This window comes from Notolepis coatsorum (assembly GCF_963971535.1).
Source record: "Notolepis coatsorum genome assembly, contig: SCAFFOLD_544, whole genome shotgun sequence".
Classification (NCBI taxonomy): domain Eukaryota; kingdom Metazoa; phylum Chordata; class Actinopteri; order Aulopiformes; family Paralepididae; genus Notolepis; species Notolepis coatsorum.
Genome location: NW_028171675.1, coordinates 15,754 through 34,231, shown reverse-complemented (window position 1 = coordinate 34,231; position 18,478 = coordinate 15,754). Strand labels below are relative to the sequence as shown.

At 50.5% G+C, this 18,478-nt stretch overlaps 1 protein-coding gene across 1 annotated transcript in view; it reads right to left on the bottom strand.

Moving 5' to 3' along the window:
- The window catches only part of LOC311248207 (TGF-beta receptor type-2-like), a gene marked incomplete at both ends in the record, with an annotated part of 61,305 nt that overhangs the window by 29,762 nt on the left and 13,065 nt on the right, over window positions 1-18,478 (bottom strand). The window lies entirely within an intron of this gene.

Sequence of the window (18,478 nt, the reverse complement as noted above, 5' to 3'; positions counted from 1 at the left end):
TGGCACCTAGAGCACCAGAAACACATTTACCATTCCACTGGCACCTAGAGCACCAGAAACACATTTACCATGCCACTGGTACCTAGAGCACCAGAAACACACATTTACCATGCCACTGGCACCTAGAGCACCAGGAACACATTTACCATGCCACTGGCACTTAGAGCACCAGAAACACACACAGTTACCATGCCACTGGCACCTAGAGCACCAGAAACACATTTACCATGCCACTGGTACCTAGAGCACCAGAAACACACATTTACCATGCCACTGGCACCTAGAGCACCAGAAACACATTTACCATGCCACTGGCACCTAGAGCACCAGAAACACATTTACCATGCCACTGGCACCTAGAGCACCAGAAACACACACATTTACCATGCCACTGGCACCTAGAGAACCAGGAACACATTACCATGCCACTGGCACCTAGAGCACCAGGAACACATTTACCATGCCACTGGCACCTAGAGCACCAGAAACACACACATTTACCATGCCACTGGCACCTAGAGAACCAGGAACACATTACCATGCCACTGGCACCTAGAGCACCAGGAACACATGTACCATGCCACTGGCACCTAGAGCACCAGAAACACACACATTTACCATGCCACTGGCACCTAGAGCACCAGAAACACACACATTTACCATGCCACTGGCACCTAGAGCACCAGGAACACATTACCATGCCACTGGCACCTAGAGCACAAGGAACACATTTACCATGCCACTGGCACCTAGAGCACCAGGAACACATTTACCATGCCACTGGCACCTAGAGCACCAGAAACACACATTTACCATGCCACTGGCACCTAGAGCACCAAAAACACATTTACCATGCCACTGGCACCTAGAGCACCAGGAACACATTTACCATGCCACTGGCACCTAGAGCACCAGAAACACATTTACCATGCCACTGGCACCTAGAGCACCAGAAACACACACATTTACCATGCCACTGGCACATAGAGCACCAGGAACACACATTTACCATGCCACTGGCACCTAGAGCACCAGAAACACATTTACCATGCCACTGGCACCTAGAGCACCAGGAACAAACACATTTACCATGCCACTGGCACCTAGAGCACCAGAAACAAACACATTTACCATGTCACTGGCACCTAGAGCACCAGAAACAAACACATTTACCATGCCACTGGCACCTAGAGCACCAGGAACACACACATTTACCATGCCACTGGCACCTAGAGCACCAGGAACACACATTTACCATGCCACTGGCACCTAGAGCACCAGAAACAAACACATTTACCATGCCACTGGCACCTAGAGCGCCAGGAACACATTTACCATGCCACTGGCACCTAGAGCACCAGGAACACACATTTACCATGCCACTGGCACCTAGAGCACCAGAAACAAACACATTTACCATGCCACTGGCACCTAGAGTACCAGGAGCACATTTACCATGCCACTGGCACCTAGAGCACCAGGAACACATTTACCATGCCACTGGCACCTAGAGCACCAGGAACACATTTACCATGCCACTGGCACCTAGAGCACCAGGAACACATTTACCATGCCACTGGCACCTAGAGCACCAGAAACATATTTACCATGCCACTGGAACCTAGAGCGCCAGCCACACATTTACCATGCCACTGGCACCTAGAGCACCAGAAACACATTTACCATGCCACTGGCACCTAGAGCACCAGAAACACACACATTTACCATGCCACTGGCACCTAGAGCACCAGGAACAAACACATTTACCATGCCACTGGCACCTAGAGCACCAGAAACACACACATTTACCATGCCACTGGCACCTAGAGCACCAGAAACACATTTACCATGCCACTGGCACCTAGAGAACCAGAAACACACACATCTACCATGCCACTGGCACCTAGAGCACCAGAAACACATTTACCATGCCACTGGCACCTAGAGCACCAGAAACACATTTACCATGCCACTGGCACCTAGAGCACTAGAAACACACACATTTACCATGCCACTGGCACCTAGAGCACCAGGAACACATTTACCATGCCACTGACACCTAGATCACCAGAAACACACACATTTACCATGCCACTGGCACCTAGAGCACCAGGAACACACACATTTACTATGCCACTGGCACCTAGAGCACCAGAAACAAACACATTTACCATGCCACTGGCACCTAGAGCACCAGGAACACATTTACCATGCCACTGGCACCTAGAGCACCAGAAACACACACATTTACCATGTGACTGGCACCTAGAGCACCAGGAACACATTTACCATGCCACTGGCACCTAGAGCACCAGGAACACATGTACCATGCCACTGGCACCTAGAGCACCAGGAACACATTTACCATGCCACTGGCACCTAGAGCACCAGGAACACATTTACCATGCCACTGGCACCTAGAGCACCAGAAACACATTACCATGCCACTGGCACCTAGAGCACCAGAAACACATTTACCATGCCACTGGCACCTAGAGCACCAGGAACACATTTACCATGCCACTGGCACCTAGAGCACCAGTAACACATTTACCATGCCACTGGCACCTAGAGCACCAGAAACACATTTACCATGCCACTGGCACCTAGAGCACCAGAAACACACACATTTACCATGGCACTGGCACATAGAGCATCAGAAACACATTTACCATGCCACTGGCACCTAGAGCACCAGAAACACACACATTTACCATGCCACTGGCACCTAGAGCACCAGAAACACATTTACCATGCCACTGGCACCTAGAGCACCAGAAACACTGGCACCTAGAGCACCAGAAACACATTTACCATGCCACTGGCACCTAGAGCACCAGAAACACATTTACCATGCCACTGGCACCTAGAGCACCAGAAACACATGTACCATGCCACTGGCACCTAGAGCACCAGAAACACATTTACCATGCCACTGGCACCTAGAGCACCAGAAACACATTTACCATGCCACTGGCACCTAGAGCACCAGAAACACATTTACCATGCCACTGGCACCTAGAGCACCAGAAACACATTTACCATGCCACTGGCACCTAGAGCACCAGAAACACATTTACCATGCCACTGGTACCTAGAGCACCACAAACACACACATTTACCATGCCACTGGCACCTAGAGCACCAGAAACACATTTACCATGCCACTGGCACCTAGAGCACCAGGAACACACACATTTACCATGCCACTGGCACCTAGAGCACCAGGAACACATTTACCATGCCACTGGCACCTAGAGCACCAGAAACACACACATTTACCATGCCACTGGCACCTAGAGCACCAGGAACACACACATATACCATGCCACTGGCACCTTGAGCACCAGGAACACATTTACCATGCCACTGGCACCTAGAGCACCAGAAACACACACATTTACCATGCCACTGGCACCTAGAGCACCAGAAACACATTTACCATGCCACTGGCATCTAGAGCACCAGAAACACACACATTTACCATTCCACTGGCACCTAGAGCACCAGAAACACACTTACCATGCCACTGGCACCTAGAGCACCAGAAACACACACATTTACCATGCCACTGGCACCTAGAGCACCAGGAACACATTTACCATGCCACTGGCACCTAGAGCACCAGGAACACATTTACCATGCCACTGGCACCTAGAGCACAAGGAACACACACATTTACCATGCCACTGGCACCTAGAGCACCAGAAACACATTTACCATGCCACTGGCACCTAGAGCACCAGGAACACATTTACCATGCCACTGGCACCTAGAGCACCAGGAACACATTTACCATGCCACTGGCACCTAGAGCACCAGGAACACATTTACCATGACACTGGCACCTAGAGCACCAGGAACACATTTACCATGCCACTGGCACCTAGAGCACCAGAAACACACATTTACCATGCCACTGGCACCTAGAGCACCAGGAACACATTTACCATGCCACTGGCACCTAGAGCACCAGAAACACACACATTTACCATGCCACTGGCACCTAGAGCACCAGGAACACACACATTTACCATGCCACTGGCACCTAGAGCACCAGGAACACATTTACCATGCCACTGGCACCTAGAGCACCAGAAACACACACATTTACCATGCCACTGGCACCTAGAGCACCAGAAACACATTTACCATGCCACTGGCACCTAGAGCACCAGAAACACATTTGCCATGCCACTGGCATCTAGAGCACCAGAAACACACACATTTACCATGCCACTGGCACCTAGAGCACCAGAAACACATTTACCATGCCACTGGCACCTAGAGCACCAGGAACACACACATTTACCATGCCACTGGCACCTAGAGCACCAGAAACACATTTACCATGCCACTGGCACCTAGAGCACCAGGAACACATTTACCATGCCACTGGCACCTAGAGCACCAGAAACACATTTACCATGCCACTGGCACCTAGAGCACCAGGAACAAACACATTTACCATGCCACTGGCACCTTGAGCACCAGAAACAAACACATTTACCATGCCACTGGCACCTAGAGCACCAGAAACAAACACATTTACCATGCCACTGGCACCTAGAGCACCAGGAACACACACATTTACCATGCCACTGGCAACTAGAGCACCAGGAACACACATTTACCATGCCACTGGCACCTAGAGCACCAGAAACAAACACATTTACCATGCCACTGGCACCTAGAGCACCAGGAACACACACATTTACCATGCCACTGGCAACTAGAGCACCAGGAACACACATTTACCATGCCACTGGCACCTAGAGCACCAGAAACAAACACATTTACCATGCCACTGGCACCTAGAGCGCCAGGAAAACATTTACCATGCCACTGGCACCTAGAGCACCAGGAACACACATTTACCATTCCACTGGCACCTAGAGCACCAGAAACAAACACATTTACCATGCCACTGGCACCTAGAGTACCAGGAACACATTTACCATGCCACTGGCACCTAGAGCACCAGGAACACATTTACCATGCCACTGGCACCTAGAGCACCAGGAACACATTTACCATGCCACTGGCACCTAGAGCACCAGAAACATATTTACCATGCCACTGGAACCTAGAGCGCCAGAAACACATTTACCATGCCACTGGCACCTAGAGCACCAGAAACACATTTACCATGCCACTGGCACCTAGAGCACCAGAAACACACACATTTACCATGCCACTGGCACCTAGAGCACCAGGAACAAACACATTTACCATGCCACTGGCACCTAGAGCACCAGAAACACACACATTTACCATGCCACTGGCACCTAGAGCACCAGAAACACATTTACCATGCCACTGGCACCTAGAGAACCAGAAACACACACATTTACCATGCCACTGGCACCTAGAGCGCCAGAAACACATTTACCATGCCACTGGCACCTAGAGCACCAGGAACACATTTACCATGCCACTGGCACCTAGATCACCAGAAACACACACATTTACCATGCCACTGGCACCTAGAGCACCAGGAACACACACATTTACTATGCCACTGGCACCTAGAGCACCAGAAACAAACACATTTACCATGCCACTGGCACCTAGAGCACCAGGAACACATTTACCATGCCACTGGCACCTAGAGCACCAGAAACACATTTACCATGCCACTGGCACCTAGAGCACCAGAAACACATTTACCATGCCACTGGCACCTAGAGCACCAGAAACACACACATTTACCATGCCACTGGCACATAGAGCACCAGAAACACACATTACCATGCCACTGGCACCTAGAGCACCAGGAACACACACATTTACCATGCCACTGGCACCTAGAGCACCAGAAACACACACATTTACCATGCCACTGGCACCTAGAGCACCAGAAACACACACATTTACCATGCCACTGGCACCTAGAGCACCAGGAACACATTTACCATGCCACTGGCACCTAGAGCACCAGGAACACATTTACCATGCCACTGGCACCTAGAGCACCATGAACACATTTACCATGCCACTGGCACCTAGAGCACCAGAAACACATTTACCATGCCACTGGCACCTAGAGCACCAGAAACACACATATTTACCATGCCACTGGCACCTAGAGCACCAGAAACACACACATTTACCATGCCACTGGCACCTAGAGCACCAGGAACACATTTACCATGCCACTGGCACCTAGAGCACCAGGAACACATTTACCATGCCACTGGCACCTAGAACACCAGGAACACATTTACCATGCCACTGGCACCTAGAGCACCAGAAAACACACACATTTACCATGCCACTGGCACCTAGAGCACCAGAAACACATTTACCATGCCACTGGCACCTAGAGCACCAGGAACACACACATTTACCATGCCACTGGCACCTAGAGCACCAGGAACACATTTACCATGCCACTGGCACCTAGAGCACCAGGAACACATTTACCATGCCACTGGCACCTAGAGCACCAGAAACACACACATTTACCATGCCACTGGCACCTAGAGCACCAGAAACACATTTACCATGCCACTGGCACCTAGAGCACCAGAAACACTGGCACCTAGAGCACCAGAAACACATTTACCATGCCACTGGCACCTAGAGCACCAGAAACACATTTACCATGCCACTGGCACCTAGAGCACCAGAAACACATGTACCATGCCACTGGCACCTAGAGCACCAGAAACACATGTACCATGCCACTGGCACCTAGAGCACCAGAAACACACACATTTACCATGCCACTGGCACCTAGAGCACCAGAAACACACACATTTACCATGCCACTGGCACCTAGAGCACCAGAAACACATTTACCATGCCACTGGCATCTAGAGCACCAGAAACACACACATTTACCATTCCACTGGCACCTAGAGCACCAGAAACACACTTACCATGCCACTGGCACCTAGAGCACCAGAAACACACACATTTACCATGCCACTGGCACCTAGAGCACCAGGAACACATTTACCATGCCACTGGCACCTAGAGCACCAGGAACACATTTACCATGCCACTGGCACCTAGAGCACAAGGAACACACACATTTACCATGCCACTGGCACCTAGAGCACCAGAAACACATTTACCATGCCACTGGCACCTAGAGCACCAGGAACACATTTACCATGCCACTGGCACCTAGAGCACCAGGAACACATTTACCATGCCACTGGCACCTAGAGCACCAGGAACACATTTACCATGACACTGGCACCTAGAGCACCAGGAACACATTTACCATGCCACTGGCACCTAGAGCACCAGAAACACACATTTACCATGCCACTGGCACCTAGAGCACCAGGAACACATTTACCATGCCACTGGCACCTAGAGCACCAGAAACACACACATTTACCATGCCACTGGCACCTAGAGCACCAGGAACACACACATTTACCATGCCACTGGCACCTAGAGCACCAGGAACACATTTACCATGCCACTGGCACCTAGAGCACCAGAAACACACACATTTACCATGCCACTGGCACCTAGAGCACCAGAAACACATTTACCATGCCACTGGCACCTAGAGCACCAGAAACACATTTGCCATGCCACTGGCATCTAGAGCACCAGAAACACACACATTTACCATGCCACTGGCACCTAGAGCACCAGAAACACATTTACCATGCCACTGGCACCTAGAGCACCAGGAACACACACATTTACCATGCCACTGGCACCTAGAGCACCAGAAACACATTTACCATGCCACTGGCACCTAGAGCACCAGGAACACATTTACCATGCCACTGGCACCTAGAGCACCAGAAACACATTTACCATGCCACTGGCACCTAGAGCACCAGGAACAAACACATTTACCATGCCACTGGCACCTTGAGCACCAGAAACAAACACATTTACCATGCCACTGGCACCTAGAGCACCAGAAACAAACACATTTACCATGCCACTGGCACCTAGAGCACCAGGAACACACACATTTACCATGCCACTGGCAACTAGAGCACCAGGAACACACATTTACCATGCCACTGGCACCTAGAGCACCAGAAACAAACACATTTACCATGCCACTGGCACCTAGAGCACCAGGAACACACACATTTACCATGCCACTGGCAACTAGAGCACCAGGAACACACATTTACCATGCCACTGGCACCTAGAGCACCAGAAACAAACACATTTACCATGCCACTGGCACCTAGAGCGCCAGGAAAACATTTACCATGCCACTGGCACCTAGAGCACCAGGAACACACATTTACCATTCCACTGGCACCTAGAGCACCAGAAACAAACACATTTACCATGCCACTGGCACCTAGAGTACCAGGAACACATTTACCATGCCACTGGCACCTAGAGCACCAGGAACACATTTACCATGCCACTGGCACCTAGAGCACCAGGAACACATTTACCATGCCACTGGCACCTAGAGCACCAGAAACATATTTACCATGCCACTGGAACCTAGAGCGCCAGAAACACATTTACCATGCCACTGGCACCTAGAGCACCAGAAACACATTTACCATGCCACTGGCACCTAGAGCACCAGAAACACACACATTTACCATGCCACTGGCACCTAGAGCACCAGGAACAAACACATTTACCATGCCACTGGCACCTAGAGCACCAGAAACACACACATTTACCATGCCACTGGCACCTAGAGCACCAGAAACACATTTACCATGCCACTGGCACCTAGAGAACCAGAAACACACACATTTACCATGCCACTGGCACCTAGAGCGCCAGAAACACATTTACCATGCCACTGGCACCTAGAGCACCAGGAACACATTTACCATGCCACTGGCACCTAGATCACCAGAAACACACACATTTACCATGCCACTGGCACCTAGAGCACCAGGAACACACACATTTACTATGCCACTGGCACCTAGAGCACCAGAAACAAACACATTTACCATGCCACTGGCACCTAGAGCACCAGGAACACATTTACCATGCCACTGGCACCTATAGCACCAGAAACACATTTACCATGCCACTGGCACCTAGAGCACCAGAAACACATTTACCATGCCACTGGCACCTAGAGCACCAGAAACACACACATTTACCATGCCACTGGCACATAGAGCACCAGAAACACACATTACCATGCCACTGGCACCTAGAGCACCAGGAACACACACATTTACCATGCCACTGGCACCTAGAGCACCAGAAACACACACATTTACCATGCCACTGGCACCTAGAGCACCAGAAACACACACATTTACCATGCCACTGGCACCTAGAGCACCAGGAACACATTTACCATGCCACTGGCACCTAGAGCACCAGGAACACATTTACCATGCCACTGGCACCTAGAGCACCATGAACACATTTACCATGCCACTGGCACCTAGAGCACCAGAAACACATTTACCATGCCACTGGCACCTAGAGCACCAGAAACACACATATTTACCATGCCACTGGCACCTAGAGCACCAGAAACACACACATTTACCATGCCACTGGCACCTAGAGCACCAGGAACACATTTACCATGCCACTGGCACCTAGAGCACCAGGAACACATTTACCATGCCACTGGCACCTAGAACACCAGGAACACATTTACCATGCCACTGGCACCTAGAGCACCAGAAAACACACACATTTACCATGCCACTGGCACCTAGAGCACCAGAAACACATTTACCATGCCACTGGCACCTAGAGCACCAGGAACACACACATTTACCATGCCACTGGCACCTAGAGCACCAGGAACACATTTACCATGCCACTGGCACCTAGAGCACCAGAAACACACACATTTACCATGCCACTGGCACCTAGAGCACCAGGAACACACACATATACCATGCCACTGGCACCTAGAGCACCAGGAACACATTTACCATGCCACTGGCACCTAGAGCACCAGAAACACATTTACCATGCCACTGGCACCTAGAGCACCAGAAACACATTTACCATGCCACTGGCACCTAGAGCACCAGAAACACATTTACCATGCCACTGGCACCTAGAGCACCAGGAACACACATTTACCATGCCACTGGCACCTAGAGCACCAGAAACAAACACATTTACCATGCCACTGGCACCTAGAGTACCAGGAACACATTTACCATGCCACTGGCACCTAGAGCACCAGGAACACATTTACCATGCCACTGGCACCTAGAGCACCAGGAACACATTTACCATGCCACTGGCACCTAGAGCACCAGAAACATATTTACCATGCCACTGGAACCTAGAGCGCCAGAAACACATTTACCATGCCACTGGCACCTAGAGCACCAGGAACACATTTACCATGCCACTGGCACCTAGAGCACCAGAAACACACACATTTACCATGCCACTGGCACCTTAGCACCAGGAACAAACACATTTACCATGCCACTGGCACCTAGAGCACCAGAAACACACACATTTACCATGCCACTGGCACCTAGAGCACCAGAAACACATTTACCATGCCACTGGCACCTAGAGAACCAGAAACACACACATTTACCATGCCACTGGCACCTAGAGCGCCAGAAACACATTTCCCATGCCACTGGCACCTAGAGCACCAGAAAAACATTTACCATGCCACTGGCACCTAGTGCACTAGAAACACACACATTTACCATGCCACTGGCACCTAGAGCACCAGGAACACATTTACCATGCCACTGGCACCTAGATCACCAGAAACACACACATTTACCATGCCACTGGCACCTAGAGCACCAGGAACACACACATTTACTATGCCACTGGCACCTAGAGCACCAGAAACAAACACATTTACATGCCACTGGCACCTAGAGCACCAGGAACACATTTACCATGCCACTGGCACCTAGAGCGCCAGAAACACATTTACCATGCCACTGGCACCTAGAGCACCAGAAACACATTTACCATGCCACTGGCACCTAGAGCACCAGAAACACATTTACCATGCCACTGGCACCTAGAGCACCAGAAACACACACATTTGCCATGCCACTGGCACCTAGAGCACCAGAAACACACATTTACCATGCCACTGGCACCTAGAGCACCAGGAACACACACATTTACCATGCCACTGGCACCTAGAGCACCAGAAACACACACATTTACCATGCCACTGGCACCTAGAGCACCAGAAACACACACATTTACCATGCCACTGGCACCTAGAGCACCAGGAACACATTTACCATGCCACTGGCACCTAGAGCACCAGAAACACATTTACCATGCCACTGGCATCTAGAGCACCATAAACACACACATTTACCATGCCACTGGCACCTAGAGCACCAGAAACACATTTACCATGCCACTGGCACCTAGAGCACCAGGAACACATTTACCATGCCACTGGCACCTAGAGCACCATGAACACATTTACCATGCCACTGGCACCTAGAGCACCAGAAACACATTTACCATGCCACTGGCACCTAGAGCACCAGAAACACACATATTTACCATGCCACTGGCACCTAGAGCACCAGAAACACACACATTTACCATGCCACTGGCACCTAGAGCACCAGGAACACATTTACCATGCCACTGGCACCTAGAGCACCAGGAACACATTTACCATGCCACTGGCACCTAGAACACCAGGAACACATTTACCATGCCACTGGCACCTAGAGCACCAGAAAACACACACATTTACCATGCCACTGGCACCTAGAGCACCAGAAACACATTTACCATGCCACTGGCACCTAGAGCACCAGGAACACACACATTTACCATGCCACTGGCACCTAGAGCACCAGGAACACATTTACCATGCCACTGGCACCTAGAGCACCAGAAACACACACATTTACCATGCCACTGGCACCTAGAGCACCAGGAACACACACATATACCATGCCACTGGCACCTAGAGCACCAGGAACACATTTACCATGCCACTGGCACCTAGAGCACCAGAAACACATTTACCATGCCACTGGCACCTAGAGCACCAGAAACACATTTACCATGCCACTGGCACCTAGAGCACCAGAAACACATTTACCATGCCACTGGCACCTAGAGCACCAGGAACACACATTTACCATGCCACTGGCACCTAGAGCACCAGAAACAAACACATTTACCATGCCACTGGCACCTAGAGTACCAGGAACACATTTACCATGCCACTGGCACCTAGAGCACCAGGAACACATTTACCATGCCACTGGCACCTAGAGCACCAGGAACACATTTACCATGCCACTGGCACCTAGAGCACCAGAAACATATTTACCATGCCACTGGAACCTAGAGCGCCAGAAACACATTTACCATGCCACTGGCACCTAGAGCACCAGGAACACATTTACCATGCCACTGGCACCTAGAGCACCAGAAACACACACATTTACCATGCCACTGGCACCTTAGCACCAGGAACAAACACATTTACCATGCCACTGGCACCTAGAGCACCAGAAACACACACATTTACCATGCCACTGGCACCTAGAGCACCAGAAACACATTTACCATGCCACTGGCACCTAGAGAACCAGAAACACACACATTTACCATGCCACTGGCACCTAGAGCGCCAGAAACACATTTCCCATGCCACTGGCACCTAGAGCACCAGAAAAACATTTACCATGCCACTGGCACCTAGTGCACTAGAAACACACACATTTACCATGCCACTGGCACCTAGAGCACCAGGAACACATTTACCATGCCACTGGCACCTAGATCACCAGAAACACACACATTTACCATGCCACTGGCACCTAGAGCACCAGGAACACACACATTTACTATGCCACTGGCACCTAGAGCACCAGAAACAAACACATTTACATGCCACTGGCACCTAGAGCACCAGGAACACATTTACCATGCCACTGGCACCTAGAGCGCCAGAAACACATTTACCATGCCACTGGCACCTAGAGCACCAGAAACACATTTACCATGCCACTGGCACCTAGAGCACCAGAAACACATTTACCATGCCACTGGCACCTAGAGCACCAGAAACACACACATTTGCCATGCCACTGGCACCTAGAGCACCAGAAACACACATTTACCATGCCACTGGCACCTAGAGCACCAGGAACACACACATTTACCATGCCACTGGCACCTAGAGCACCAGAAACACACACATTTACCATGCCACTGGCACCTAGAGCACCAGAAACACACACATTTACCATGCCACTGGCACCTAGAGCACCAGGAACACATTTACCATGCCACTGGCACCTAGAGCACCAGAAACACATTTACCATGCCACTGGCATCTAGAGCACCATAAACACACACATTTACCATGCCACTGGCACCTAGAGCACCAGAAACACATTTACCATGCCACTGGCACCTAGAGCACCAGGAACACACACATTTACCATGCCACTGGCACCTAGAGCACCAGCAACACATTTACCATGCCACTGGCACCTAGAGCACCAGGAACACATTTACCATGCCACTGGCACCTAGAGCACCAGAAACACATTTACCATGCCACTGGCACCTAGAGCACCAGGAACACACACATTTACCATGCCACTGGCACCTAGAGCACCAGAAACACACACATTTACCATGCCACTGGCACCTAGAGCACCAGAAACACACACATTTACCATGCCACTGGCACCTAGAGCACCAGGAACACATTTACCATGCCACTGGCACCTAGAGCACCAGAAACACACATTTACCATGCCACTGGCACCTAGAGCACCAGGAACACATTTACCATGCCACTGGCACCTAGAGCACCAGAAACACACACATTTACCATGCCACTGGCACCTAGAGCACCAGGAACACACACATTTACCATGCCACTGGCACCTAGAGCACCAGGAACACATTTACCATGCCACTGGCATCTAGAGCACCAGAAACACACACATTTACCATGCCACTGGCACCTAGAGCACCAGAAACACATTTACCATTCCACTGGCACCTAGAGCACCAGAAACACATTTACCATGCCACTGGCATCTAGAGCACCAGAAACACACACATTTACCATGCCACTGGCACCTAGAGCACCAGAAACACATTTACCATGCCACTGGCACCTAGAGCACCAGGAACACACACATTTACCATGCCACTGGCACCTAGAGCACCAGAAACACACACATTTACCAGGCCACTGGCACCTAGAGCACCAGGAACACATTTACCATGCCACTGGCACCTAGAGCACCAGGAACACATTTACCATGCCACTGGCACCTAGAGCACCAGGAACACATTTACCATGCCACTGGCACCTAGAGCACCAGAAACACACATTTACCATGCCACTGGCACCTAGAGCACCAGGAACACATTTACCATGCCACTGGCACCTAGAGCACCAGAAACACACATTTACCATGCCACTGGCACCTAGAGCACCAGAAACACACACATTTACCATGCCACTGGCACCTAGAGCACCAGGAACACATTTACCATGCCACTGGCACCTAGAGCACCAGAAACACATTAACCATGCCACTGGCATCTAGAGCACCAGAAACACACACATTTACCATGCCACTGGCACCTAGAGCACCAGAAACACATTTACCATGCCACTGGCACCTAGAGCACCAGAAACACACACATTTACCATGCCACTGGCACCTAGAGCACCAGGAACACATTTACCATGCCACTGGCACCTAGAGCACCAGGAGCACATTTACCATGCCACTGGCACCTAGAGCACCAGGAACACACACATTTACCATGCCACTGGCACCTAGAGCACCAGAAACACATTTACCATGCCACTGGCACCTAGAGCACCAGGAACACATTTGCCATGCCACTGGCACCTAGAGCACCAGGAACACATTTACCATGCCACTGGCACCTAGAGCACCAGGAACACATTTACCATGCCACTGGCACCTAGAGCACTGGCACATAGAGCACCAGAAACACACATTTACCATGCCACTGGCACCTAGAGCACCAGGAACACATTTACCATGCCACTGGCACCTAGAGCACCAGAAACACACACACATTTACCATGCCACTGGCACCTAGAGCACCAGAAACACACACATTTACCATGCCACTGTAACCTAGAGCACCAGAAACACATTTACCATGCCACTGGCACCTAGAGCACCAGAAACACATTTACCATGCCACTGGCACCTAGAGCACCAGAAACACATTTACCATGCCACTGGCACCTAGAGCACCAGGAACACATTTACTATGCCACTGGCACATAGAGCACCAGAAACACATTTACCATGCCACTGGCACCTAGAGCACCAGAAACACACACATTTACCATGCCACTGGCACCTAGAGCACCAGGAACACATTTACCATGCCACTGGCACCTAGAGCACCAGGAACACACACATGTACCATGCCACTGGCACCTAGAGCACCAGGAACACATTTACCATGCCACTGGCACCTAGAGCACCAGAAACACATTTACCATGCAACTGGCACCTAGAGCACCAGAAACACACACATTTACCATGCCACTGGCACCTAGAGCACCAGGAACACATTTACCATGCCACTGGCACCTAGAGCACCAGAAACACACACATTTACCATGCCACTGGCACCTAGAGCACCAGGAACACATTTACCATGCCACTGGCACCTGGAGCACCAGAAACACACACATTTACCATGCCACTGGCACCTAGAGAACCACGAACACATTTACCATGCCACTGGCACCTAGAGCACCAGGAACACATTTACCATGCCACTGGCACCTAGAGCACCAGAAACACATTTACCATGCCACTGGCACCTAGATTACCAGAAACACATTTACCATGCCACTGGCACCTAGAGCACCAGAAACACACACATTTACCATGCCACTGGCACCTAGAGCACCAGAAACACATTTACCATGCCACTGGCACCTAGAGCACCAGAAACACACACATTTACCATGCCACTGGCACCTAGAGCACCAGAAACACACACATTCACCATGCCACTGGCACCTAGAGCACCAGAAACACACATTTACCATGCCACTGGCACCTAGAGCACCAGGAACACACACATTTACCATGCCACTGGCACCTAGAGCACCAGAAACACACACATTTACCATGCCACTGGCACCTAGAGCACCAGAAACACACACATTTACCATGCCACTGGCACCTAGAGCACCAGGAACACATTTACCATGCCACTGGCACCTAGAGCACCAGGAACACATTTACCATGCCACTGGCACCTAGAGCACCAGAAACACACACATTTACCATGCCACTGGCACCTAGAGCACCAGGAACACATTTACCATGCCACTGGCTTACCATGCCACTGGCACCTAGAGCACCAGAAACACATTTACCATGCCACTGGCACCTAGAGCACCAGGAACACATTTACCATGCCACTGGCACCTAGAGCACCAGGAACACATTTACCATGCCACTGGCACCTAGAGCACCAGGAACACATTTACCATGCCACTGGCACCTAGAGCACCAGAAACACACATTTACCATGCCACTGGCACCTAGAGCACCAGGAACACATTTACCATGCCACTGGCACCTAGAGCACCAGAAACACACACATTTACCATGCCACTGGCACCTAGAGCACCAGGAACACACACATTTACCATGCCACTGGCACCTAGAGCACCAGGAACACATTTACCATGCCACTGGCACCTAGAGCACCAGAAACACACACATTTACCATGCCACTGGCACCTAGAGCACCAGAAACACATTTACCATGCCACTGGCACCTAGAGCACCAGAAACACATTTACCATGCCACTGGCATCTAGAGCACCAGAAACACACACATTTACCATGCCACTGGCACCTAGAGCACCAGAAACACATTTACCATGCCACTGGCACCTAGAGCACCAGGAACACACACATTTACCATGCCACTGGCACCTAGAGCACCAGAAACACATTTACCATGCCAATGGCACCTAGAGCACCAGGAACACATTTACCATGCCACTGGCACCTAGAGCACCAGAAACACATTTACCATGCCACTGGCACCTAGAGCACCAGAAACACACACATTTACCATGCCACTGGCACATAGAGCACCAGGAACACACATTTACCATGCCACTGGCACCTAGAGCACCAGAAACACATTTACCATGCCACTGGCACCTAGAGCACCAGGAACAAACAAATGTACCATGCCACTGGCACCTAGAGCACCAGAAACAAACACATTTACCATGCCACTGGCACATAGAGCACCAGAAACAAACACATTTACCATGCCACTGGCACCTAGAGCACCAGGAACACACACATTTACCATGCCACTGGCACCTAGAGCACCAGGAACACACATTTACCATGCCACTGGCACCTAGAGCACCAGAAACAAACACATTTACCATGCCACTGGCACCTAGAGCGCCAGGAACACATTTACCATGCCACTGGCACCTAGAGCACCAGGAACACACATTTACCATGCCACTGGCACCTAGAGCACCAGAAACAAACACATTTACCATGCCACTGGCACCTAGAGTACCAGGAACACATTTACCATGCCACTGGCACCTAGAGCACCAGGAACACATTTACCATGCCACTGGCACCTAGAGCACCAGGAACACATTTACCATGCCACTGGCACCTAGAGCACCAGAAACATATTTACCATGCCACTGGAACCTAGAGCGCCAGAAACACATTTACCATGCCACTGGCACCTAGAGCACCAGAAACACATTTACCATGCCACTGGCACCTAGAGCACCAGAAACACACACATTTACCATGCCACTGGCACCTTAGCACCAGGAACAAACACATTTACCATGCCACTGGCACCTAGAGCACCAGAAACACACACATTTACCATGCCACTGGCACCTAGAGCACCAGAAACACATTTACCATGCCACTGGCACCTAGAGAACCAGAAACACACACATTTACCATGCCACTGGCACCTAGAGCGCCAGAAACACATTTACCATGCCACTGGCACCTAGAGCACCAGAAAAACATTTACCATGCCACTGGCACCTAGTGCACTAGAAACACACACATTTACCATGCCACTGGCACCTAGAGCACCAGGAACACATTTACCATGCCACTGGCACCTAGAGCACCAGGAACACACACATTTACTATGCCACTGGCACCTAGAGCACCAGAAACAAACACATTTACATGCCACTGGCACCTAGAGCACCAGGAACACATTTACCATGCCACTGGCACCTAGAGCGCCAGAAACACATTTACCATGCCACTGGCACCTATAGCACCAGAAACACATTTACCATGCCACTGGCACCTAGAGCACCAGAAACACATTTACCATGCCACTGACACCTAGAGCACCAGAAACACACACATTTACCATGCCACTGGCACCTAGAGCACCAGAAACACACATTTACCATGCCACTGGCACCTAGAGCACCAGGAACACACACATTTACCATGCCACTGGCACCTAGAGCACCAGAAACACACACATTTACCATGCC